Here is a 9,074-nt window from a genome sequence, read left to right on the forward strand (position 1 = left end):
ACTGTGTGACCCCTTGTTCTAGAATTCCCCAACATCGGGAACAATCTTCCTGCATCTAGCCTGTCCAACCCCTTAAGAATTTTGTAAGTTTCTATAAGATCCCCCCTCAATCTTCTGAATTCCAGCGAGTACAAGCCGAACACTCTATGGAGCGAAAATGAGAGGCATTGACAGGGTAGATGTTCCTTTGATCATTCACCCTCAGAAGGGCATCGAGAAGCCGGGAGGTGCGTTCATTTCAGAATGGGAGGTGCGTTCATTTAATATGGGGGTTGTGATGAAGTTCTTCTCTTGGAGAGAGGAGAACCTTTAGCAAATCTCCAACCCAGAGACCCATGGAGGTAGAGTCACTGAAGGCTGTACAGAGGAGTCAAGGGTTATGAGGTGAAGAATCCAAACAGCCATTGTTTTATTGAAGTGTGAAGCAGACTAGAGGGGCAGAATGGCCTCCTTCTGCTGCTATATATCTTTATTCTTGTGGACTTATCCAGGACTCAACCTTGCTCAGGGGAGCAAGGGTGCTCAACTTCGAACAGCATGAGGATGGAGGAATTTTGAGATGTTTTTTCCATTCCTCTGAGCAGCACAGCTCTGACTGCACTCCTTCTATCTGGAGTGCAAAGTTGGGTCTGTGTTCTGAAGGAGAACTTGACCCAAATCTACCTTCAGCCAACTCGCCCCCTCTTCCAGACTCCTGATGAACAGCAGTAACTCCAGGGACAAAAAGTGCTGGAGTAACTCAACGGGTCAGGCGGCATGCATCTCTGGACAAAATGGACATGTGACGTTTCAGGTTGAGACCATTCTTCAGACTCAGTAACTCCAAGGACACAAAGCACTGGAGTAACTCAGTGGGCCAGGTAGCATCTTTGGACAACATGGATTAGAGAACCTTCTTTAGACTCAGTAATTTATTCAATAGGTACATGAGTAGGCATGCCTTAGTGTCTGAACATACTATTGGCTCTTTCCATGGCTGGATGGTCAACAAATCTCTTCCATAAAAAATTTGGACAAAAATAGACAATAGACAATAGGTGCAGGAGTAGGCCATTCAGCCCTTCATGCCAGCACCGCCATTCAATGTGATAATGGCTGATCATCCACAATCAGTACCCCTTTCCTGCCTTCCCCCCAAATCCCTTAACTCCACTATCTTTAAGAGCTCTATCTTGGAAGCATCCAGAGAATTGGCCTCCACTGCCTTCAGAGGCAGAGAATTCCACAGACTCACCACTCTCTGGGTGAAAAAGATTGTCCTCGTCTCTCAAATGGCTTACCCCTTATTCTTAAACAGTGGCCCCTGGTTCTGGATTCCCCCAACATCGGGAACATGGATCCTGCCTCTAGTTTGTCCAATCCCTTAATAATCGTATATGTTTCAATAAGAAACCCTTTCATCTTGATTCTAAATTCTTGAGCATACAAGCCCAACCGCTCCATTCTCTCAGCATATGGTAGTTCCGCCATCCTGCGAATTAACCTCATGAACCTACAATGCACTCCCTAAATGGCAAGAATTCTGGGCATTACTAAAACTTTGTGGGGGTGGGAGAGGGAAGGGAGACTAGGAAGCGAGCTGCTGGAAGGATAGGCGATGGGTAGTTTCATATCTTTGTAGATGGTAGTTGGGTGGGTGGGGAGAGATGTGCCCTTGGCTGGTATCACAACCTTATACATTGGGCAGGGGAATGACCAAGTGGAGGTGTGGGTCAACATGACCAGGGTGGGGTTGGACGGGCTGGAGGAGCAGAAGGACTTCCTCCTGCTGCCATCTGCTCCGTAATTGAGTTGTGGGGGATAGAAGATAGCAGTCAGATTAACATCATGCACAGAGGGGGCCTTGACTTGCTCTAACCTAGTAGTGAATGAATGAGTGAATGAATAAGTTTATTGGCCAAGAATTCACATACAAGGAATTTGCCTTGGTGCTCCGCCCGCAAGTGACAACATGACATACAGTGACAGTTAGGAACGACACATAAAACATTAAACATTAATAATAAAACATTATTGATTAAACATGTGATTGGCAGGCAAGGTTTGACGCAGAGCTATGTGTGAGATGTTTAGAAAGGAACTGCAGATGCTGGTTTAGGTCAAAAATAGATACAAATAGCTGGAGTAACCTACGCATCTCTGGAGACAAGGAATAGGTGATGTTTCGGGTCGAGACCCTCCTTCAGACTGAGTCAGGGGAAAGGGAAAGATATAGGTACTTTACTGAACAAATGATTTACTCCAACAACCTTTCCTTGATCATTGGCGCTTTTTTCATATCTTTCATTCATTTGTTCTATACACCTTGTCTTGCTCTCCTTTCCCCTAAACCCTCAGCCCAAAGGAGGGTCTCGACCCAACACGTCACTGATTCCTTCTCTCCGTAGGTGCTGCCTGACCCGCTGAGTTACTCCGGCACTTTGTACCTATCCATGTTCTCCACAGATGCTCCACAGTTTGAATAAGTTAGGTCTTTATTCTCTGGAGCGCAGAAGGTTAAGGGGGGACTTGTTAGAGGTCTTTAAAATGATGAGAGGGATAGACAGAGTTGATGTGGACAAGCTTTTCCCTTTGAGAACAGGGAAGATTCAAACAAGAGGACATGACTTCAGAATTAAGGGACAGAAGTTTAGGGGTAACATGAGGGGGAACTTCTTTACGCAGTGAGTGGTGGCGGTGTGGAATGAGCTTCCAGTGGAAGTGGTGGCGGCAGGTTCGTTGGTATCATTTAAAAATAAATTGGATAGGCATATGGATGAGAAGGGAATGGAGGGTTATGGTATGAGTGCAGGCAGGTGGGACTAAGGGAAAAAAGTTGTTCGGCACGGACTTGTAGGGCCGAGATGGCCTGTTTCCGTGCTGTAATTGTTATATGGTTATATGGTTATATGGTTATATGGTTATATGGTTATATGGTTATATGGTTATATGGTTATATGGTTATATGCTGCCTGACCCACTGAGTTACTCCAGCACTTTGTACCTACCCATGTTCTCCACAGATGCTGCCTGTCCCGCTGAGTTACTCCGGCACTTTGTACCTATCCATGTTCTCCACAGATGCTGCCTGACCCACTGAGTTACTCTGGCACTTTTGTGCGTAAGATGGTGTCTGGCCGGCCAGTCAGGATGGGAAGGGTTAACAGATTAGCATTCGCAAGGCTGAGAGTTATTTGTACCTTGAATTCCCGACTGAAAACAATGTGCCTTCAGTTTCCTGCGACTGTCACTGCTTTCAGTAGCTGGCAGCGGGCGAGGAGCTATCCTGGCGCTCTTTGTACCCGCTCATCGGAAGCTGACCTGGACACTGGTGGTGACCCTTGGGTGACCCTAGCAGGATGCCAAGCCACAAAAGGCGTGCGGCTGTAACTGAGACCAGGCAGGAGGGGTCAGGGTGCTGGTGGATCACACAAAAAAAACATCCCGCTGCAGGGAGGAGACACAACGTGTAGGGAGGATCTGCAGGTGCTGGCTTACACCGAAGATGAACGCAAAGTGCTGGAGTAACAACACAATACCGTCTATTGTCATTTGAACCTAAGTTCAAACCAAATTTCGTTGGGACTTCATCACGAAAAAAAACAAGAAAAATTAACACAATTTACACAAACATCCAGTGACTCACGAAACTCAAGATTTAATAGGAATCTGAAGGGGTAACTTTTCCCCACAAAGGGTGGTGGGTGTATGGAGCAACCTGCCAGAGGAGGTAGTTGAGGCTGGGACCATCCCAACGTTTAGGAAACAGTTAGACAGGTACATGGACAGGCTTGGAGGGATATGGACCAAACGCAGGCAGGTGGGACTAGTGTAGCTGGGACATGTTGACCGGCGTGGGCAAATTGGGCCAAAGGGCCTATTTCCATGCTGTATCACATGACTCTAGGCTGGCCACTTCTCACCAAGTCCCTGAAATTCTAGTGGGAGAGTCTAGGACTAGAGGCCATAGCCTCAGAATTAAAGAACATTCTTTTAGGAAGGAGATAAGGCAAATTTTATTTTAGTCAGAGGGTGGTGAATCTGTGGGATTCTTAGCCAGGATCGATCCTGGTTCTCTGGCGCTGTCAGGCAGTAACTCTACCGCTGCACCAACATACCGCCCACATATTAAAATAATATATTATACATTATATCCACATTATATCCATATCAAGACTATCTGCAGTTCCTTCCTACACATGCCACTGCACTGGAATATTTTGGGGATGGATGCTCCTCATTCATCTAATGTCCGCTCCTGATAATCAGGCTTGAGTTATGGGCGGTTATTGATCAGCATGCAAATATGTCATAGCTGCACATCAAGGCTGTGGATCAATGAAGCAGACTAATAAGCTAAAGGCATGTGATCATTTAATGATTTATTACGGCTGCCAACATTTGGCACTGGGGTAAACATATATTTGGAGCTGCAACTGTCTGCAAGCCTTCATGAGGCATAGATCTTGCCTGAAGTCTGTCTGGTCATTGTGATTTACAGGAGCAGGATATACCATAACTCAGGTCAAAATGCAATCTATTGCAGGAGGCTGAGAAATACCAGCAGCAATCTAAGTGGATTAGCATGAATTACTTTTGCAAGCAATTGCCTGTGTTATGGTGGATGTGGGATGGGAGTATTAGTGGCAAGATAGGTCAGCCTGTTGCTTCAGGTCCAGTTAGACCAAGCCTGGTGGATGGCAACAATGGACAAGAGTACGGGTTTGGTGGCAACATTGTCCATGTGACAACACTGAGTGGGGTTGTGGCAGCAACACTGAGTATTGTATGGTAGTAACACTGAGTATTGTGTGGTAGTAACACTGAGTATTGTATGGTAGTAACACTGAGTATTGTATAGTAACACTGAGTATTGTAGGGTAGTAACACTGAGTATTGTATGGTAGTAACACTGAGTATTGTGTGGTAGTAACACTGAGTATTGTATGGTAGTAACACTGAGTATTGTAGGGCAGTAACACTGAGTATTGTGTGGCAGTAACACTGAGTATTGTATGGCAGTAACACTGAGTATTGTATGGTAGTAATATTGAGTAATGTATGGTAGCAACAATGAATATTGTATGGCAGTAACACTGAGTATTGTAGGGCAGTAACACTGAGTATTGTATGGTAGTAACACTGAGTATTGTAGGGCAGTAACACTGAGTATTGTATGGTAGTAACACTGAGTATTGTGTGGAAGTAACACAGTAACACTGAGTATTGTAGTGGTAGTAACACTGAGTATTGTGTGGTAGTAACACTGAGTATTGTATGGCAGTAACAATGAGTATTGTATGGTAGTAACACAGAGCAGTGTATGCTAGTAACACTGAATGGATGGTTGGTAGTAACAATGAGTATTGTTTGGTAGTAAAGCTGAGTATTGTTTGGTAGTAACACTGAGTATTGTGTGTAAGTAACACTGAATATTGTATGGAAGTAACACTGATTATTGTATGGTAGTAATACTGAGTATTGTATGGTAATGGTAATAACTTAGTATTGTAGGGTAGTAACACTGAGTATTGTATGGTAGTAATACTGAGTATTGTATGGTAATGGTAATAACTGAGTATTGTAGGGTAGTAACACTGAGTATTGTAGGGTAGTAACACTGAGTATTGTATGGTAATGGTAATAACTGAGTATTGTATGGTAGAAACACTGATTATTGTATGGTAGTAATACTGAGTATTGTAGGGTAGTAACACTGAGTATTGTGTGACAGTAACACTGAGTATTGTATGGAGTAACACTGAATATTGTAAGGTAGTAACACTGAGTATTGTAGGGCAGTAACACTGAGTATTATATGGAAGTAACACTGAGTATTGTACGGTAGTAACACTGAGTATTATATGGTAGTAACACTGAATATTGTTTGGTAGTAACTGAGTATTGTAGGGCAGTAACACGGAGTATTGTATGGTGGTAACACTGAATATCGTGTGGTAGTAACACTGAGTATTGTAGGGTAGTAACACTGAGTATTGTATGGTAATAATACGGAGTATTGTAGGGCAGTAACACTGAGTATTGTATGGTAATAATATTGAGTAATGTATGGTAGCAACAATGAGTAATGTTTGGTAGCAACACTCTCAATGTAACAACACTGATAAGGAATATAGTAGCTAAACTGAATGGGTGGAAGGTAGCAACACTGAGTAGTATATAGTAGTAACACTGAGTAATATATGGGAGTAACACCGAGTGGTGTATGGTACCAACACAGAGCAGTATATGCTAGCAACACTGAATGGATGGATGGTAGCAACAATGAGTAAGAGCATGGCAGCGATACTGAGATACACAATGAGGAAACCGAAGATCTCGGAGAAAACCCACGTGGTCACGGGGTGAATGTACAAACTTCGAACCGACAGCACCCGTAGTCGGGATTGAACCCGGGTCTCTGGCACCACAAGCGCTGTGAGGCGGCAACTCTACCCGCTGCGCCATCGTGCCGTTCTATCCAAGCCTTTCACTACTTTCAATGTGTGAGCCACTTACTGTTAATGTTGGTGTAGTCTGCAGGAGCAGTGGCCCCCGCACCTCCTTCATCCGTATAGGATCGCTCCTGCCTCTTGGCATCCCACTCCTCCTCCTCCTCGACAGGCTTCCTGTGACTCGTGGAGAATTTCCTTCGCCGCTGCTTTCTCCTGTGGCCTTCGGGTGCGGGGATCCGGATAACGAAGGCATTTTGATCTGGACAAGATAGATACTCTGTGAGTATACAGGTGTTGAGGTCAGAATCCTAACGTCACCAACCCTTAGGGGCACATATCAGCTCTTTGACCAGTTATTTGTAATTGGTCACGGGTTATGCATCTTCACCTCAGTAAAGATCAGTCCCATTTCATAGCCGGATAATTTGATCTTTCATTTTATGACCACCAGGGGGCGCCGCACGATGGCAGCCTCGCCAACAGTCTGTCCGTCTTTACGTTTGTTTTTGGTTGTTTTTAGTGTGTTCTGAAAGTTTGTGTTAATGTTCTCTGGTTTGTTTTTCAACATGTGGGGTGGGGGAGGGGCCCCGAGTACGGGGGGGGTGGGGTTGGGGGTAAATCTAGGGGGTCAGGGGTGGGGGAGAGGTGTGAACTCATACAGTGGGACGGGGGGTCTCAAACTGGGTGGGGGGCTGGAGACCAGGTGGGGGAGGTGGGGGGGAGGGGGAAAAGTCTATTTTTCAATCTCTTACCTTGCCGGAGTTGCGATTGTTTTCCGGATCGTATCTCCGGTCTCTCTGCAGCCTAACATCATGGAGCTGGCGGCCTCGCTCGGGACTGACTTTGAGCCCCACCAGCGGGACGTGGACTTACCATCGGAGCCAATCTCTTGCCTGGGATCGACGCTCCAACCGCGGCCTGCGGATTTCACCGTCGAGGAGCTCGCAGTCACCGGGAGAGACCGATGTCGGGAAGCTCCAAACAACGCAGAAGGTTCGACCAGACCCGACCCGACATGGGGTCAGATCACCCGGCATGGGGAGCTGACATCCCTCCAATGCAGGAGCTTGATCGCCCTGAAGCAGACGGTACGGGCGCCAAGATCGTTCCGTCAACGGACGGTTCGAGGCTCCTGACCGCGGGAGAACAAAGAAGGGAAGAGGTTGAACTTTTTTTCACCTTCCATCACAGCGAGGAAATTGGAGGAGTCACTGTGGTGGATGTTCATGTTAAAATGTATTTTGTGTGCTTTAGTGGGATGACTGTATGGGACATCGAATTCCTCGTATGTTGCAAAATGTATTATGAACGACCTGTATCTGTAAACTAAACTAAACTAAACTCAGTTGAAGACACCAGTTGATGGAGATGAGAAATGAGCGGAGGACTGCTGGCATCTCGTTGCGTTTTCTTACCTTCCTCCTCTTCATCGTCATATCTCCTCCTGGAATTCCCCATTCCCGGCTCCAGGAACATTTGGTGTTCCATCCTGATTGGGGAAAGAAAGAACAGTTGTTCATTTGCTAAAGGCAACAAACAACACTCAATCTTCGAAGATAGACACAAAACACTGGGGTAACTCAGTGGGACAGGCAGCATCTGTGGGGAGAAGGAATGGGGTGATGTTTCGTGTCGAGACCTTCTTCAGACTTAATGAAACTAGTTGGCTTTGCCCAGCCAATCTTCATTGTACATGTACCTCACCAGGGCAATGAACAGTAACATCAGGCACATACAGATGTCTTATGGCCCTGGCCCACTGTACGAGTTCATTCAAGACGTCTCCCGAGTTAAAAAAAAATCAAACTCGTGGTAAGCACAGAGAATGAAGGTAGCGGGTATGTCGGAGCTCGGGGACGTCTCTTAGCGGCGCATAACGCTAATGGCAGGTACTCGGGAAGACTCGCTAACGGTAGGTAAGCACGGGAAGACCCTTCTTCAGACTGAAGGAAATAGGCAACGTTTCGGGCCGAAACCCTTCCGGGTTTCGTCCCGAAACGTTGCCTATTTCCTTCGCTCCATAGATGCTGCTGCACCCGCTGAGTCTCTCCAGCATTTTTGTGTACCTTCGATTTTCCAGCATCTGCAGTTCCTTCTGAATTTAGATCTGGCTATTTGTTACCTGATTTGTATTTTTGAAAACTCAGAAAGTTCCCCCAACAACATTGTTTAAATGACTAGACTACAATTATTAACTTTTGTGCCGGCACATTACAAAGACGGGGATAATCATTTTCAACAAGAGCATTTATGAGAGAAAGATGACATCAAAATGAGATGAGGGATTACTATAATTTATTTGCCGTGCATCTGAATTCTGTTCTGTCTGCCTGGACCTTTGTCAGTTGTGTTATGATTCATTGTAGCTGCAATGGGCGTCATTATCAGCTCAGTTAAAATGACTTGCATTCTCCAGAACATCCATCAATGGAAGTACTTTTGTACGGGTCAGATCTGCTGACGAGGGAGAGCAGACAATGCATCTCAAGTGAAGTTCTGCAGGGATTAGTTAGAGAGTCTCGGAGTCATGGAGCGCGTAAAACAGGCCCTTCGGCCCAACTTGCCCATTCCGGCCCAACATGCCCCATCCACACTAGTCCCATTACAGGCCCATACCCTGTCCCATCGATGAACCTGTCT

The 9,074-nt window shown here is 45.8% G+C and overlaps 1 protein-coding gene across 1 annotated transcript in view; it reads right to left on the reverse strand.

Moving 5' to 3' along the window:
- Nucleotides 1-6,709, reverse strand: part of LOC129713334 (electrogenic sodium bicarbonate cotransporter 4-like) — a 63,283-nt gene extending 56,574 nt beyond the window's left edge. The window contains exon 1 of the mRNA XM_055662315.1: nucleotides 6,499-6,709. The gene's annotated coding sequence lies outside the window, so the exon portion shown is untranslated. The remainder of the gene's footprint in view (nucleotides 1-6,498) is intronic.
- Nucleotides 6,710-9,074: the final 2,365 nt, after the last annotated feature.

This window comes from Leucoraja erinacea, chromosome 35 (assembly GCF_028641065.1).
Source record: "Leucoraja erinacea ecotype New England chromosome 35, Leri_hhj_1, whole genome shotgun sequence".
NCBI lineage: Eukaryota > Metazoa > Chordata > Chondrichthyes > Rajiformes > Rajidae > Leucoraja > Leucoraja erinaceus.